General features: G+C 35.5%; 2 long non-coding RNA genes across 3 annotated transcripts; one reads left to right on the top strand and one right to left on the bottom strand.

Moving 5' to 3' along the window:
- Positions 1-13091: 13091 nt before the first annotated feature.
- On the bottom strand, positions 13092-14254 carry LOC149802235 (uncharacterized). Its single transcript, XR_016420511.1, has 2 exons — positions 13862-14254; positions 13092-13305 (listed from the first exon to the last, which is right to left on the bottom strand). It is a non-coding gene; the product is annotated as an uncharacterized LOC149802235 (long non-coding RNA).
- A 122-nt stretch (positions 14255-14376) lies between these two features.
- LOC149802234 (uncharacterized) lies at positions 14377-19223 on the top strand. 2 transcript variants are annotated; one of them, XR_016420795.1, is made up of 2 exons: positions 14377-14494; positions 18011-19223. It is a non-coding gene; the product is annotated as an uncharacterized LOC149802234 (long non-coding RNA). The 2 variants fall into 2 exon arrangements; XR_016420796.1 differs by lacking the exon at positions 14377-14494 and adding an exon at positions 17566-17791.
- The last annotated feature ends 97 nt before the right edge of the window (positions 19224-19320 follow it).

The raw sequence follows: 19320 nt of genomic DNA, 5'->3' as shown, positions 1-19320 counted from the left end.
CCCGAAGATTTATCCACTTTTCCAAATTAATGGCTGGCGCCTATTTGGTCGATGCAAATGCATACTGCCAGTGAAGTACTAAGGGTAAATGGCGCCCGGGGCGACGATGATGGCCCAAAGGGGTTTTGGCGTCCCAAGACCTCTGGCGGCCCTGCCCCCCCCCCCCGTTAGTACACTACTGCATAGTGTATATATTAGAGCAGTATTAAATTTTCCACACCTCTTAAGACTAACTCAATATCAATTTCTTCAATTACTGCAGATATGACCTTGTTTACCCCGAGAGAAGTTAGTTGTTCCCTCTTCACCTACGTTAGTAGAAAAGCAGTACAAGTTTAGGTGTGCCAGGCACAAGGTGGAAATAATACAATGCTTCATATGCATCAGTGTAGAGAGTAAGAGGATGGAGTTTTCCTATCATACACTAAAAGATGATGAAATATTGTTGTTCTCATAATTCAGAAAGAAAACTGCGGGTCAAAGTCAAAACTTCGTATTGTAAATACTGATGCGACTTTCAAACAGCAAAACAGCCATGGATTATTTTAATACCTTAAAATATAGCGTAAAAAGCTAGGTTTCAACCAAAGAACTTTCAGTGTAAACTTTAAATGATGTTTTAATGTATTTCAGCTTTCAAAGAACAGTGGTTCAGACAGATAAGATAATGGGAATACGCAGAGTCAGAACTGTGTACTGCAGATTGATTGCGCAATAATACAAGCGTGAGCAGGTAAACAAATAAAAATCCACTCATACCCAAAAGATTAATCGAGACACATTGGAAAACACATATAAGAATGTGTGATTTATTTTTTAGGTCACATGGTTCTCTGTGTTTAATTGTTTCGTAGCTGGTAATATAGAGTCCAAGTCAAGACTCACTGATAGTTGAAATTCGTGCAAATTAGAAAATATAATATTCTGAATTAAAAGACTGGGTGGGTACAGCGGCGTAGCAAGATATCTTTGGGATATGTGGGCATCTGCAACTAGTCCTAATAAATTACCCCCGCCCCCAAATCTGCATTGATACTGATGAACGATACGTGCATCTTATGTCACCTGTTCATTTTAGTGCAAATTTACTGCATGCAAATCTTTCAGAAACACACCTGCATACGGTTTAGGAACTTACCAGTATTTGGTAACAGCCATATTTTCGCGAAATTCCAAATGGATGCAGGACAAACGATCGTGTTATTCCACTTGGATTTGTAAGTCGCCAAACATAGGGGTTCACCCGGAAATAGTAGGTACATATCACCGAAAGAACCCTTCATCCAACGGTAGCTAAACAGCCACAATATATACCAATTGGTCTTTAAAAATACTTCGATGTGTGCAGACAAGAGTGTCAGCAGATTTGTACAGGTTTAAATGAATAGGCAATATCAGCCCCGAAAGGGCCTGTCAATTGTATCATTACAGGTGTGGGGCTGAGTTAACGGCATAATCATCAACAAAAGAAATTACTGACATACTTAGCTCTTTGCCGACAGTTGCCTACGTGCCAATGTAAAAATCTAATATTGAATATTCTGCCATTCCGAGTTTGCGGCTAGTGTCACAAATAACAGGTGCCGGGTGGGGTTAAGAACACACTGTTGTAACATTATGTCATGCATTAGTCAAAAATCTTGCACTTTACTTTTACAACATACCGATGCAAAGGCTGTTCGTTGTTATTGTCCGCTCGATTTGCATGCTTTCACAAATCTTGAAAAATATGAAGTCAACATCTTATAATTACAAATGGTTATAAATATAATAACTAGTCTCAGGACATAATTTAAAAAAATAAGAAAAGCAAGCTTTATTTATCTATTGGACATTTAAAAGTTCCTTTCTGGTGTAATGAAGTAAAATCCTCTAGGTGTCTAAGTCAAATAATTGATTGTAGCCGATCCAAATGCTTGTTGCCTGGTAACATTGTAAACACGGATATTCATGACTTTCATCATGCGTTAGCATGAGTATAATTTGAAACAACTCACCCCTCTCGCTGTTCTTCTACTGATAATATTGATGATTCCTTTAATAATTCAGACCATACACCCAGAAAGAGGATACGATGGGTGGGTGGGTGGGGGGGTATTTGTGTTCCATTAGTACATGACTCGCGTAGTTCCAACACCTACCATCAGATCAGCCCGGGTTGGTTACTGTGATGTGTCCTTGTTAAGGCACTTTACTCCGATTGCTTCAGCACTAACCTACTTGTGTTGTAGTGCCATACAACAGCAAACAAGAGGAAGGTGCGAAGATAATCACACCAGTTTTGTTCTCTAAAGGAATCTAGTGGGTGGGCGCTACTGTTCACTAATTGGTACTGCCGCAAAATAAATTGTCTTCAGGTGTATGGGGTAAAGTGTCAGTAACAACACTGTGCAGAATTTTTCTTTGTTTATTTTAGTGCAAAGTTAAATGTGAGAGGCAGACGATGCTCACTAGACGCAAAATGGTTGAAATTTCTTCTCCCTGTCTGACCCACTAACCTAGTGATCAGACTGCAGTCTATCGCAGTCTATCACCTGCGAGCCCAAACCAGACAGCATAGTTCCGCCAAGTGTTTAATTGAATGCAATTGAAAATCCTGGGCAAGTCATGATTTAGCGCGAAAATGTACCCAGACCCTCTCCAACTGCAATGGCTCGTGGAAAGCTTTCGTGTACACTTTATATTTGCATCACAAAGTGATGCTTTAATACGGCCTTGGCGGAAGATAGTACTCAAGTTAGGAGGAATTTAATAAGCCAGATTATGCATTAACAACCAAAAAGAGATCAGTCAGGATGTATTTTTTTAATTCTGCAAGCATATTGCGTTAACAGAGCCATTACGGTAAAGATTGGGCTATGAAAGTTTACACAAAGATTCCCATATTTTGTTGCAGTATTGCTCCAGATGTGATTGATATGTAATTAAAGATGTGAAAACTATGCGCAACTACGGTTTTGAATGGATTGTTTATCTTCTTTAAGATTATAGAAGCTGTGATCCTTTTAGAAGTCTGCTACGAGAAAGTAAAATTCAGACCTTTTCTATATTTATTGTTAAGCAGGTAGGAAAAATATCATCAAATGCGAAAATAATGTTTGACACCTGTTTGAAGCATGCTGCTGTAACCAGGCATAAAACTCAGACTTAGATGTTTTAAGTGGGATATTTTAAGAATGACATTTTAATTTCGTGTTAAGAGCTTTTGCTAAAAGAAAAAAATAAAAAAAAGCAATTTGCACTTTCATTCTCGAAACTTTATTAAAAGAAAATCAACGGATACGTGTTTTTCTTAAATATTTGAAACAGACTTTTTAATACATGAAAGGAACCATAATTTCGTTCATTCATGGACGAACTTTCTAAATGGAATAAGAAGAATCGCTAATGAATTTTTTTTTTTATCTATAAATTTCAGTTGAAGGATGGTGTTGTTTTAAGGAACAGCTATTTTTGGGTAGTACAAAAGCTACAAATTCGTCCTTTCTAAATATCATGAAAAACTGTTTTGGCAGATGAAACCATTACGTTTATTTGCATGTTTCTAGACAAACCTTTACGTGTTTATGCATGTTTCAAGACAATGTGAACATATACAAATTAGATTAAAGTCAGAATAAAACAATTTTAATTGAAATGTAGTATTTAAGAAAAAAACAAGCAACGAAACAAATATTTCTTTTTGATGACTATGAAAACATGATGATCAACGTTTTTTTTTTATATGATACGAGTAATCACCACTTATCGTGCTACAAAAGTTGAATAAGGGTTCCCGGGTAACCGAATGGTCTAAAGTGCTCGCCTTTATCGATCACTGCGTATATTGGGGCCTTGGGCTTGACCAACGTGGGTATGTGAGAAAGCTTGCCAGTACTTTCCCGTGGGTCGGTGGTTTACCTGGGGTTCTTCCTCCACTAGTTATTCTGGCCGCCATTTATAACATATCGTGTGCTTAAAAGTGGCGTTAAACCCACAACTACAACAATAAAAGTTTCATGATCGCATACCTTTATATACATTGCAGTGTCGTACGAATAACAGACAAGGCTAACCATACCCATAGTGTAACCTATAATTCGGGAGTGCAACTGATAGTAGGTTTCCATAGTAAAAACTACGTAAGTTGTCTTTATGTTCATAATTTCTTCCAGCCAGTTTTATTTCCCAATTGGACATCGTCTAAAGATCAGTGTATTTGTTTTGCATGATTATGGATACACTCTGGGATCAGTTTACTAAATCTTCAACATTTTATTCAACATTACAAAGTTTATGTAAAATTTTCTAATAATTTACAGAATATATAGCTGTTGTTTTGAGTTATTTTTTAGGAACTGAAGAGATTTCTGAGATTGCTGTTTTAGTGACTTCTTGGGACTTGGTTTTACTTTGTAACGTGTCCACACAAACTAATGCTGTCAGTATTTAGAAATAAAACGTACCATAATCAGGTCCAGTCAGTAATAAGTATCTTAGTTGATTTTTGATGACAGTTGTCATAAGTTTCAGATGTTATATGCAAGAATTTTCAATTGAGGAGGAAGAAGGATAAAATGAGACAGATCCGAGTATTTGCACATGTTACAAACACGATATCAAAGATAATTACAAAATACATCAAATGACAACTTTCACGCTTTCTATAAAGGTTGCTAATATTTCTCTCCGAGTTAAAAAATTTAAACTTAGTATTAAAAAAAGTATGAATGGTTTAAATAAACGAATCGACCTGGCCAATCCATTTACTTTCTTGAAAGCTCAAAATTCACAAAGCAGTGGTACAAATTAAGAGCCAAAAGTGAGATATCGAAGAACGTATGGAATTTACGAGAAAGAGAAACCATATAAACGAAACTTGAGCATGTACTGAAAATAGTTTTTATCCAAGGAAAGTCCGATGGATTTGCCATTGCAAACTTGAGAAATCACGTGTTTTTAGGGGAAATGTCAGTAAAAGGAGTTTTGATCCAGCCATCATTCAGTATCATTCACTACTTGTGCATGTCTTTTTCGATACATCTGAAACTTTCCACCAAAACATATTTTCTGCTGATAAAACAAGAATGCATGCAAACGACAAAATCGACAAAATTTCGCTCGATCATGCATCACAAAGCCACATGAAACTCGCACTGGACAAGGTAAAACGTTTTGTATTTCGTCTGACATAAGGCATGTGCTGCGCAATCATTCATCTTTATAATATGTTACAATGAGAGTCAAAATTCAGCACACATGACCGATGTTTTGTTTGACAGAGAGACCCAGGAAAAGAAACGAGAAGAATGTCTATCACGAAATAGGTCCGTGGGCATTTCTTTCCTGCTCGACGAAACCCACATATATCGTGTCAGATTTATTGCCCTTTCCGTGACCAAACTGTCACTCGAAATTAGTCTTCTGGAGGTTCACTGGTTCAGTGGACACGCTCTTGTTAGGTTGAATGTAAATACGAATAGTTTGGATATGAAATGACATGGTTTTATGCAGAGCAATTTCTGGTCCGATTTTTCTGAGTAGGTCAACATTTAGTCGTCCAAGGCATCCGTAAGAAGGATTTATCTAGCCTAATAGTTAACAATTAATCAAAGTTTACTCATGACACATTTACAAATTGAATTTGATGCTTCCATCCAAGGCTAAGATAGGTATATCGCCATTGTGAAATCATGGATGACGTGTAACAAGCTGTATAAGAACGATGATAAAACTGAAGCCATTCTGATTACAACTCAAGCTTTCTCATTCACGTCATTTACCTCAAACAATAATTATCAGCAATACCAACATTAAATTCACATAGTACGAAACCTGTGTGTCATTCTCGACAGTACCCTGTCATTATCTCGATACGTTATGAACAAGCGCAAGGCTGTATTGTATATCTAGAACTGCGACACACTAGCTACATTTGCAATTTTCTTTCAGCTGATGCTGCTAAAAAAATGTGTGTTATTTTGGACTCTCTAAAATTAACTATTGTCATTATCTTCTGGTTCGTCTAAGTATCTTCTACAGAAACTACAAACTATTCAAAATACAGCAGCACGGATCATCCTTAGGGTACCTGAAACAATGCCAATTCTCTACCTTCAGTAAAATCTGAGCCAAAATTTGTTATACTAATTTGTGAACAACTTTATTAAAGTAATTGGATTCAACGTACGTTTTAAAGCAATGGTTATTTCGGGTTTGAAGATACTCACATTAAATTTCATTTATTGAAAAATTTACAGAGAGCCAAAATTGAATTGCGTACGTATGCAAAATGAAAGTTTCATCAAAGCGGAACGAGGTCAGCCTTTTAGCATATGGTCAGTAGGTCTGTATGGTCAATTAGGCGCTGACGTGAGCAGACTGGTCAGGTTTTTGGAACGACTCCGCTCGTGTGCGTCTATTTGTAGCTCGTCGTCACATTTCATATCCATTTTATTTGTAGAGACCCTGCAGCTCCTTCCCATCATAAAGAGCTGGTGGGAATATCAGAAATGTCCTCTAATATCATCTAAAATTAAAAGCTTTTGTGTCTGTAAACCATGTTCTTCTCTTGTATTGGTGTAATGTGTATTATGTATTTTCCCTAAAAATAGGAAAACACTTTTTAAAAAATACAATTTGGAATGTGATTGCTTCTATTTCCTCGTCGTCTTTGTCTTATTTGTTTTATTTCTAAATTTGAGTTTCTTGACTCGTGCTCCCTTTGGGTATAAATTCCTGTTGGGCGAGCTTTCCATGTTTATTCAGTTTTGAATCACAGGCGACCTTTGCTCACAATGTTGATTAATTATTTAGACCATATTGTGTCCCCTTAGATGTGTTGGCTGCATTGATGTGTACGTCTGTTGTGTGTGCTCAACCTGGTGTTACTGGTGACTGCCAGGGGACATCATTATGTAAGTCACATTGCTTGAGTTTTACACTATCTATATCATAGAAAAAAGTGATGTGTGTTGCTGTATTATGCGTAGATGTATGCATATTCCTCCCGACACACACACACACACACACACACACACACACACACACACACACACACACACACACATACATACATACATACACATATGCCCCCTTTTGTGATTCTTACAATAAATCGTTTCTCGTGCTTTTGGAAGGACTGTCTCGTGTTTGTGACAAAACGTGAATGGCATAACAAAAGCAAATTTTATAGTTTTAGCTAAGGACTTTTGTAGAGCAGACTGTCAGGTAGAACTAACGGAAGTCCCGATCGCCAGATAACTGCATGACCAAAATCCAAGACACCTGGCCACTTTCACACGTCATCGTGTTCCAATAAAGTACCTCTTGTCACGCATATAATCCCAACGGCAACCACTTTCAACATTGATCCAGACAGGCATAAATTATGTAAATTAAATCCAGTAATATATCAGTCCTGTCTTTTTTGTATTATTGTACTAACCTGATGTGTGCGAATTCGCTTGTACGCTTATTGAGTGTATTTGTCACCAAAACCAATATTAATTGATACAAAAACGCGTCGTCTATAAATTGCTTGTGAAAACGGAATATTTAAAGCGTAGATTGCTGTCTAAATTTTCTCAATATGAAAAGCTCTAGTGAAGATCACGTGATTTGCATAGTCTGCTATTCGGATTCAGCTCTAAACGTTTAGAAGCATAGGACTTAAACAGTGTTGAGATGAAAAAACTATTTAAATTTAAAATCCCCCCACAAAAAAAATGCATGTTTGAAAAAGAAACTGCCATTAAGGAAACTTTATATTGATATCTCGAAAATGTTATCTATCTATTTATCTATCTATCTATCTATCTATCTATCTATCTATCTATCTATCTATCTATCTGTCTGTCTGTTTGACTATTTATACAGACCCGGCCCTAGGATGTGCGGCTTCCAAGGCAGCATGCAGGGCCCAAGGCAGCAAGCGATGAGCGGGACCCCAAGCAAAAAATAAATGCATTGCAGAGGTGATTTCCTGAATGCGCAGGGTCCAATGCGGTTGCCTCGTTCGCCTTGCCCTCGGGCCGGGCCTGTATTTCTAATTTAGATCTTGAGAATTATTGTCAACTGTCATAGATACTCAACTAAAACTTCTATCTGGAAAGACAAAACTACTTGTTTCTCTGTTTTAGTAAAGCAACTTTGTATAAACATTTCATTAATAATGTATGAAAACTTTGGTTTGAGTACGGAATAATTGTTTATATCTTTCATGTTCGCGATTATATTTTGTTTTGTACTCAGTAAGCACGTAATACTATCAGTAAATAAAAAATCGGAATCAGAAACTATGATTTTAATACTAAAGTTCAAGAACTGCTCCCACCACCCAAGTGTGTCTCTGGTCAGGATATTACAATCGCCAAGGCACAAATTGGCCTTTCACGTATAGGTGTAAAATCAGAGTCAGTCAATCAATCGATGAACCATTTAGTCAACTGTCTGCTCCGAGGGTGTCAATGGCCTGAAATTATTTTGTGCTGGACCATTCTACATCAGGAATTCCATTCATTGCTTACCTTTGATTAGTTTTTTCTTCTTGTCCTTCACCTTATGTCTCAGACAGAATCAGAAAGATTCTAAAGAAAGCCATATTCTTAATCACGACAATGCCCAGTGACGTCATTATCGGAAATATGGAGGTCATAGCTTGCTACGTTTACATTACCTGCCCAAGTTAAATGAACTGATCTAAGCCAATATCTGTACATTTAAAGGAGAGTTGCCTTTCCCTCACACCGGCATAAACTTCGCCATTTTTTCTGTGGACAAGCAATTGATAAACAGACATTAGATAGGGCTAAGCACAAAACCCAGAGAACTCAGCGAGAACATGCAAAAGAAAAGGGGTAGGGAAGGATACAATCTCTCACGCATGCGTCTTCATTGACATCTCCTCCCAGACGATATAGAGCGACGTTTCTATATATTTCTTTGTTACAAAAAGAAGTTAACGTTAACGCCGACTATCTGTAGACTCTACTAAATGCCCTTCATGTATTACAGTACCATGAAATCCCAAACCAAACAAAACTCGAGCATTCAGAAGTGAACGAGATATCTTTATAAGCCCATTCAGTAAATTCGTAATTTTATTGATTGTATATCACTTTCCTTGTATATAAATAATAAAACTGTAACGAATCAAGGCCAGAAGGCTACGTGACAAAAAATTAGAATTTTCACTACTTCGAGAGACGTAGGATAACGTTTCAAGTTTTTATTTGATACAACTTAATTAATTACAATTTCTTCCATGAAATATTAACAATACTAGACAAAAGTAACAGCTGTAAGATTTTTTAAAAATATTTTCAAGATATTTTATAACCGTTTGCAACAAAAACTGCCGTGTCAAAGGTATCGTTAACGAAGATGGTTGCAGCTGCAGATAAACGTCGTAGGTTATATTCCGTTGCAAGTAATTATGATTGCGGTTCATCAAGGGCAGTTTCAATGAGCTCTACACTAATGATTAGATCTGGAAACGTAATTAGTCTGTAAGGTCTAATTGTCTAATTGTTCTTTTGCTGTTTTCTGAAAACTGCAGCACAGTCCTAACCTTACTGGAACAAAATGATGTACATTCTGACAAACCTCATGACTTGGCAAAGCTTTTTCTCTCATGTTGTTGCGTGATTTTGTAAGTTTCACGGTTGGAAATCAATGGTACTTATAATTCTAAGAACATTACATTCAAAAACTAATTAAAAAAATTATGCAGTGACTTGTCATTTTCCGTTTATGTCCTGCATATATGTAAACTTGTGACATTGTCCTAAGTGCAGTTGTGACATTTTGTCATAAGTGCTTTGCATCATTACAAAATTCAAAGTTTGGCTTTATGTCCTGTGACAGTTTGTCCTCCATATCGACGATTACTATGATAATTCAAACTCTAAGGTTTTGTACTTTGACTGGGTGTCATATGTGTATTTGTTACTTTTATTTCGTTTGACTTTCTGTTTTATGTCTATTTGTGACTTTTTGCACATGACTTTCTGTCTATATATATTTGCTCAAAACTATCATTCCAGAACATTTCTCATGTCAACATCAAGTGACAAATTTACAATACCCGGATACAAATAGGCATATATTTATGTGGCGGCTAGATGCAATGATTTATCAAGAGAAAATAAAATCCATATCAGGAATGTACCCATTTACTCCAGCTCTTGATTTATGGAGCAAACTTTTAAGAATTGGTTCTGGGACTGATTTGGACAAATGAAAGCACAAATAGCAATACGTCACACATTATCAGAGAATATTTGATAAATTTGACAGCCTTTTGATGGCGTTGCACTAAACTAACTTCGATTAAAACGTGATGTTTGCTCTATTCTGGATTCCGAATTGAATGAAATTTATCCATTTGAGATATGCATTGAATCAACATTTACCAAAACCTTGTGACATATCTATGTGTAAACAGGGAATATGGGAGTATATTCTGGGCCAGTTCCTGATAATAATCAGATTAGATTGCATGTAGGCCTAATGTAGGGTATACCGCACTATGTTTTGACCTGACAGACTGACGTTTGTGTTAAATACTATTTTTCCTTTCACTTAGCGCAGTATCTTATTGACGTATGAAGTACTTCTATTTTCGTTGATTTACTGATTGCTGCAAAACAAGGATTTAAAAACACAACGGACAATAACCCTTCTGTGGAAATAATTCGCCCAAGTACTTTATCCATGAAATTAATTACTAATTAAAACAAAACTAATTATAAGTTCACAGTATTTGAACATGTATTTACAAACTATGTTGACAACAGGTAAGAAAGGCAAGTTGATGGCTGGAACATCGATGCGTTTAAATAACACGCTTTAAAATTTATAATGCAAAAGATGCCTCCATATAACTGGACAAGTTGTTGTTGTGTAAGCATTGTGTATGTGGTAGAAAACCAATCATTACAAAAGCTCATTTACTGTATCAGCACCTACTGTATGGAATTCCTTACCACGGAGGATACGTAATTCAAATTCCCTTGCTTCTTTTAAACTATCATTAAAGAAATTCCTTCTTACCAACTAGAATGACATATTAAAGGCTCTGAATAGAAAACTTTATCATTATATCCATAAATAATATGTCCAGATCTTATTCGATATAATTAATACGTACGACTTATGCTGAAATGTATGTAACTGTGTATTAAATATTGTTCATACGTGTATATGTTTCCCTGTATAGTCACACATAGTCATTCATGTTAAATATGTATGAATGAGTGTGCGACGATACCTGGTTATGTGCATGGTCTTGTATTTTTTTGTTTTGTTTTTAACATAGCCAATTATAAAAACTGAGGACCACATGACAGATGGGTCAGTCTTGACCAAATTTGTTATCGTCGTTAAAGAAAATGTATTATTATTATTATTATTATTATTATTATTATTATGTACGTATTAGTATGGGTATGCATGTTTATTTCGATCTGTACACATGTGCACATGTGTGTGCGCCTGCATGCTATACATGTGTGTGTAATTATGCTACGGTCTCTTTATTATGTGTACCATAATGTTCACACACACACACACACACACACATACATACATACATAGCATAGCATATCAGAGTTCTTTTAAATTTTCAAAATCCGTGTAAATGTCAATAAGATTGGAAGAAAATAATGATGACGACCTATGGGAAGAAACTTTAGCAGTCATTCATCTACATTGTTCCATCTTGAAATCACTGAATCGTTCAATCACTTATTAAACGCATACACATTTTTTAGTCACGCGGAAGACACTCACTATAGGCAAATGATGCTCTTATTTTGGAAAATAAATAGATACGGGGTTACTCCGTGGTAATTATGCATCCATACAAATATCTTGATAAATAGTATTCGCCATATTGCACATATTTCACAGGCGTATGCGATGACGCGATGGAGGGGAGGGATGTATTGAAAATTGCTCCATCGATTTAAGATAGTCCTGATCATGAGGATTTTTAAATTGCTTGTTATTGCCTGTTTAATGCTGTGATGTTTCCATGTGTTTCCCGTGGGATTTAATTAGTACCATGAGCCATTCACGCGCCTACAAACGAGGAAACAACATTCTCATATTCTGAAGAAAAAAGCAAAAAAAAAAAAAAAAAAAACACAAAATGAAATTGAAACACATTTCTTCTTTACACACATATGTGAGTTTATCAAATGTAAAACAAAACACTTATTAACTGATTATAACTTGATTATAATTATAATTATTATGTCAGTGAATTCATTATGGTGTCCGGATGGACGATATAAGGAACAGACGAACGAACGAAATAATAAAGGTGAATTTTTCTACGCATTAATAGTTTCATAGGCGTGCCAGATCTAAATGGAACCATTTTTAAACTGATGCCTTTATCAAGAACTCTCACTGAAAGATAATATATCATAAAACGTAATCTTCTTGATAGTATCAATCATTTTTAATAAGAATATAGACCAGAAAGATAAATCCCTCTTTTTGTGGTGTGCCTTAAATGTTCAGTAGGGAGAGATGCCATTTTGTATTGTGAGACCCAAATTTACAAATATCTATACAGCATTGACAGTTAAAAATAGATCTTTTGCGCTATTTAAAGGATGCGAGATAAGAAGAACGCCTTTCATTATATTAAGCCTTAAGCTAAAAGTTGAATAAAGTACAAAAGACAGAAGGAAATGCTCTTAATTAATACCACGGACTGTTGCAGCCCAATACCGACACACCTTGATTGATTAGTTTACATAATATATTCTAGTCTTGTCCAACTCAGGTAAGGCGTACTTTACTATACAGAAATATAAATTCCACGGTTTCGAAACACCTGAATGTTGTCAAGAATATATGTATGTATGTATGTATGTATGTACTTTCCGGCACATCAACACAAAGTGCCTAGTACCTATGTAATGCCAACGTGCTAACCATATTATTTAGTTTTGTTTTGCATGAGACGGCTCGGACTTTTGAAGCTTAGCTGTGGAGTTTTCCTTCAGTCATACGTTACAAAATTGCCATCAGCTGGCGAGTTTGCTTTTCATTTATTAATTTAATTGTGAATATATTATGGTTAAGTGGAAGACAGATGCCTGTCGGCCTTTATTGATGTAAAAATCATAATATACATGAAAGCGTTGTTTCCTGAAAAGTATTAATTATACAACACGTAGTTCGCCTTAGGAGTTTAGTTGCATTCACGATACAGCTGGGATACATCTATAGCCGCCCACAAGCCCAATACGACCTTCACGACCCGGGTGATATATGAGTGGTATGCAACGTGTGAACATCTGGCCTCTCCTTTAAAAACAAAAATAAAATAAAATAACTACATAAATTTACTAGACTACAAATATTACTAAAAATATTCGGATGAATTAAAATGCTGGATTTATCAATTTCATTTAAGATTTCAAAGTATGCAGTATCATTTCTTATTCTAAATGCAGAGTAAAGTTTAATACCGGAGGGACCAGGGGATTAAACACTGCTAGTTATTTCCAGATCACAAGCACTAGTTACGTTAAGGGTGCGTGAGTGTTTTTGGGAAAGATAATAATAATAATAATAATAATAATAATATATTAAGCTAAATATTACTATTAATTATGTATCTTTAAATAAAACCTGTGTACAACATTGTAAAGACCATGTTGCTCACATATTTTTGTTCGACTGTTGTGCAGATTTGCATTAGATTCTCTCTTCTTAAATGTAAACAGTCATTCCAGATACAAACAACTTTTTCTAAATAGTCATTCCAGATATGTAAAAACGTTTCTTTTTTCAACAGTCAATCCAGATGCACAAAAACCTGCCTTTTGTTAATAGTCAATCCAGATACATAAAAACCTACCTTTTGTTAATAGTCAATCCAGATACATAAAAACCTTTTGTCAACTGTCATTCCAGATATATGAAAACCTTTTGTTTTAATTTGTACAGCATGCCAGGAAATCAACATTTCACGTGCAAACCAATTCCATTACACTGACGAAAACCATACAAATATCTGTAGATTCTGCAAGCAATGGTTTATAATTTGGCTATTCATGTTACAGTGGCATATGTAACCTGCAAGAAAATTAACTCGCTTTATGGAAGGGGTAACCAACCCTCCAGTAATGTCTTACTTACGAAAAGATTTTGTACTTGTTTGGTCAAGAGTAACGCATAGAGATACAAACGTGGTACTCCTTTTTGTAAAATAAAGAATTTATGAAATCTATGTTTCTGATATGTACGTATGAATGACTGACTGACTGAATGACGTGTGAAAATCGACTTCAACTGTATTCATGACGTACACATAGGACACGACAGCTCGATTAAGTAAATATCTTTACCAGATATATTTTATTACAACCACATCCGCGTTGAAAAATGCCTCGAGTATATATCGTATATACTGTGTATATCTTGGAATGTATATTGCAATGCAGTACATACATTTTTGAACATACAAAAGTAGACACACAACGTTTTGAGGGTAAGTGTATTTTTCACATCTGCGCCGTTTACTCAGCATTCATTCCAATTCAGCATGCCGTGAATGTGATAAAAATCCTGACAGGACACAGCTTTGTTGACATGGAGACTGCAGAACCATTTACAACAAATTTTAGCAACAACCGTTTAACTTGCTTATAAGATGAGATCTACTGCAAACTGTGCAGACCCATATTTGCCGTCGCATAATGCGCCGGCAGATCTGGGTCTGCGCAGTTTGTTAGGAGCAATCAGCAGAACAAACAACTTATACCCTGATCTGCAGGCACATTATGCTACGGCAAATCAGAATCTTTTGTATTTACAGTTTTAATAGACGTATAAGTGAGTAAAGCCGGTATATTGAACTAATGCCCATCAGTACAGACAAAGTGGTCAACAACAGCACCGCGTCGGATACACAAGGTACGTTCTGAGCATGGCCTGGCTGAGCGTAGAGCTTAATATTGGGTTAGGTCCAGGATGGGTGTACGGAAATGGTCATGATTGCGTGATCAATATTCATCACGTGGCGTATGGACACAGCATCACTAGTATGTGGTTAGTTTTGCGGAGAAGCAATATTATTAGCACGAGTTCTGTATCAAACCCCAAACTTTGTCCTGTAAACCCTTCCGTTTTATTTTTTTCGTTTTTTTTTAAGTATCAAAGAAAAAAGAACATTAACAAGAACACAACCAACAGCCCGAAACGAAGTAATCGTGTTTATTTTAAACAAACAACATAGGGATGGGGTTAAAGGTCACCGGTAGTGGCAGGTGGGGTTGAGGTGGGTTGCAGTATAGTTTTCTTTTTTTCTGGAAATATGCTAGATTATAATTTATGCTTATAATAATTCTACGTGCAAAACCAACATTTTCTCTCATCACTTAATCCGGTATCTTTTTTGTATGCATCATCATGTTGTTGTTTATTTCTTCTTCCTAAACGAAGTTGGATTACACGATCTGTTTATAAAAAGTTGTTGTAGGCCTATCAATTCTTGTTAGCCAGAAGGCATTTATTAAAACTACAGTATTTCATTTGCATGCTCACTATAAACATAGTGACTGAATGCACATCTTTGATCTCTGACGTTACTGGGTCGGTCGATCAGTTTTGACATCCCTAACCTACTTAAATGACAACATGTAGACTAACTAAAGACATCGTGAAACATGGTCTCCAAATTTGATCGCCCTAATAAGAGGTTACCTCCATAAAAGCATCTATGTGAAAGCTACTTTGTTTGATTTATCAAAACATAAAAATTCTTTGCTTGATTTCTTAAAACTGAAGCTAGTTTGTTTCATTTCTCAAAATTGATTTATGATTCTGCTTCAATTTGATAGAAATGCGTTTAAGAAAATGATATATGAAGCTGGGAACCATACTGGCTTCTAATGTAAACCTTGTTGAAAAATAATCTTTCCTATTTTAAACATTTTCACACTCCAGTTAGCTTGAATAAATTACAAACTATGAATATGAATAATGACGGCATCATTTCCTATCATTAATATTCCTCTCCAGCTAATTTCAGGACAAATGTCCTTTTTATATAAAAAGTTCTTATTCAAATTGCGACACAAAACATAGAATGGTACTGGATATTTTCCATTTTAATCAAGCACTGGCACCGGACAGGCTGTGAATTCTTTTTCCATCTTGAAGTGAGGTGTTAATAATGCATTTTCAGTGCCATTGTAACATGCAGAATTTACGGTGGACCATTAAAAATGGTTGTACATTCCGTAAAGTTCTGCACAAAATTGTTTTCTCTTTGTCATTATATATATATATATATATATATATATATATATATATATATATATATATATATATATATATATATATATATATATATATATATATATATATATATATATATATATATATATATATATATATATATATATATATATATATATATATATATGTATATGCAACTTATGTTAGCGAGAGAGATGTTTACCCGTTTTGTTGTCTTCAGATAAAAGGGACGGATACAGGACTTGTGTTTGTTAGAGCAAAGCAAAATTTGGTAAAGGAAGCATCAGGGATGATAAATCTGAAAACTCTTTTTCATCACCAAAGACAGAAATGTCGTGATTGATAAAGATCACACTAACGATTTGAACAAGTTGCAAAAATAAAACAGTTCTTTGACTTTCTTTCATTCTTCCGACATGTCATAGTACAGATGTCTTATTTTGAATATTGATATCATATTCTGCAAGCGATTTTATTGTGAACGAAAGAAAGCTCTTTCACAAGAGTTTCTGTTACCTGTCGGGGTCAAGATTATTAGTTGATTGCAAAGCGTAATAGGATAACATTTAGCTGTCAAACGTCGTAGATAATATTATACGTAGTACTCCTTGGGTGATCTTAACATCCATGATATCGTCTTTTTCAACTTTTGGGAATATGGGTACAGGCAACGTTTGATATCTAATTATGTGAATGAAGTAAAACGTCTGAAAATGATACGTTGGTGTAGATTTGTTTGGTGTAGTTTAGTGCTTTACGTCACAGGAATGTTTGGAATGCTATATATCGTACCGAGGCAGTTGGAGTAGAGTGCCCCTTGCCCATGGGCAAAACATGGTAGCTGATCAGCTCCGATCTAGCTGGTGAATTTAGCCAGTACATTTATAGTAGTAATTCGATCACCAGGTGTTACCTTGAATGAGCACTGTAAAAATTATGCCGAGAGAAGTGTACTTCCGTAAAAAGCCTTTTTTATATACAAAAAAATACGCTTAATTGCCAAAAGTAGCCGTTTATGTATGATTACACATCCACTCCCACTTTAGAGTCAAGTATGCTCATATAATTAAAGATTATAAAGTAATGAAGTATCTAGTTATAACTCCTGAATGAAATGGACCTTAGATTTCCCCAGCTGGAACCTCAACAGTGATTTATACACGTTTTATGAAGATATCTAATGAATTATGGACTAGTATAAGTCATTAATCATTGCTTTGCTGTGAAATGACTGGCTCTTTTCTTGACGACCTAGGCGCGGTGTTTCTGACAGGGAAGAAAGTAGTCCGGAGGCAACCGGAATGTTCGTAATATTACGTAGGTTTGTAATTGTGAATGAAGAAATGTCATGACTTGTGTACATTCAAGAGGAACTTCCTTAAAAATGTGAATGGAATACATATAAAAGTTAAGATATGCGTTCTACGAAGAATTGGCCTTTACTCTGGGAAGTGACACCTTTACAAAATAACATTTGCTTTAAAGCCTAGCAAATGAAACGTATAGATGATTCAACGGTGTCTATGTATGTATGTGTGTGTGTGTGTGTGTGTGTGTGTGTGTGTGTGCAGTCAATTAATTTCAATGTTTCTTTGATATAAATATACATACATATGAGCAAAGTTTATAAATCTAATAATAGCAATCATTATTTTTTCCAGTTTTATTATCAAAGTTGTATTTGAATATAATAATGTTTTGTAAAAATTGCTTAGGGCATTTTTTATGTTTCTATACATTTCAGTGTGTTTGGAGTTCACAGGACAAAAGCGCGAAAAAGTCAAATGCGCAAGCAAGAGGATATCGATATAAATCGGCAAAAGACAAATCCCTGTTGACCATAGACTTAAAAGGCTTGAACTGACGGTAGCACGTAAATGGATTAACTATTGACCCATTCTACATCGACGGTAGCACGTGAATGGATTAACTATTGACCCATCCTGATCAACAGCTATGAAGAATGTTCAAATGAGCACATGGACGAGTACTGTAGGGATGTGAATATGTAGTGATAGGTGCCAGGGTCAACCAGTAGACGTAGTTCATATTAGTGTATTCCCTCAAAGTACTCCTCGTGCATATCAATACACATTCTTAGTCTGATCATCCAGTTCCTACTGCTATTTTCTATCACTTTTTGGTATCATGTTCATACCATCATAGAAAAACTGCGCTTTTAAACGTATGTCAGGTTTCACTATTTCTGACCCTCGTCAATATTTTAAAATAAGATTCGTCCAAAAATCATTTTGGAGCTAAATCAGTCCTATATGGAGATAAAATAAAATAAGATGTACGATACGGCAAGATACGAGACGAGACGGTCTGAGACGAGACGAGACAAGACAAGAGTAGACGAAACCAGACGAGTCGAGACGAGACGAGATAAACTAAATTATTGTCTTTCATTCAACAAAAGGATATGACAATGATAACACAGTTCAGAAGTATCTAATATGAAATGTTAAAATTTGCATGCTCTTTCACTCTTGCATTTCATCCATTTTCCCGTACAATGTCCTTATATGCATGTTTATATTTAGCATTACGTATTAGAACATTTAAAAGTGACTTAACTAATTTATTGTAGAAGACGAAATTCTCCCAGAGAGTTACTAGCAAATTTATTGATTAGTTGACTGTCACTACGTATATACATGATTAATAATTAAGGGTGTCATATCATATTCAAACATAATAAATGGAAAGTAATAACTTATTTATGCGTAGGTACGTTATGGAATAGAGAGATACCTCGGGTACCGACGTGCACATCTGGTTTGGTATTGTTCCCCTACTTTTAGCAACGTTTTGGAAGCATAACAATGTCCAGTGATACTAGCAGAGTCAAGCACAGGTTCTTGGGCAGCCAGTAGTTATTTATTTTTTCTATTCTTTTTTGTTTTTGTATTGCAAAACAACCAATGCATATAAAACTATCTTGACAGTCCGAATACGTCTAGCGATTTGTGGTCTCTGTCTGTTTTCTCCATCTAAACTTTACTTTTTTTTCTCTTCATTCGGGATCAAAAAAGAAAATCTATGGGTTTC

This window comes from Sinohyriopsis cumingii, chromosome 4 (genome assembly GCF_028554795.1).
Source record: "Sinohyriopsis cumingii isolate HCF-2022 chromosome 4, ASM2855479v2, whole genome shotgun sequence".
Taxonomy (NCBI): Eukaryota; Metazoa; Mollusca; class Bivalvia; order Unionida; family Unionidae; genus Sinohyriopsis; species Sinohyriopsis cumingii.
The sequence above is the reverse complement of the archived record's forward strand: the minus strand, read 5'-3'. Positions and strand labels throughout refer to the sequence as shown.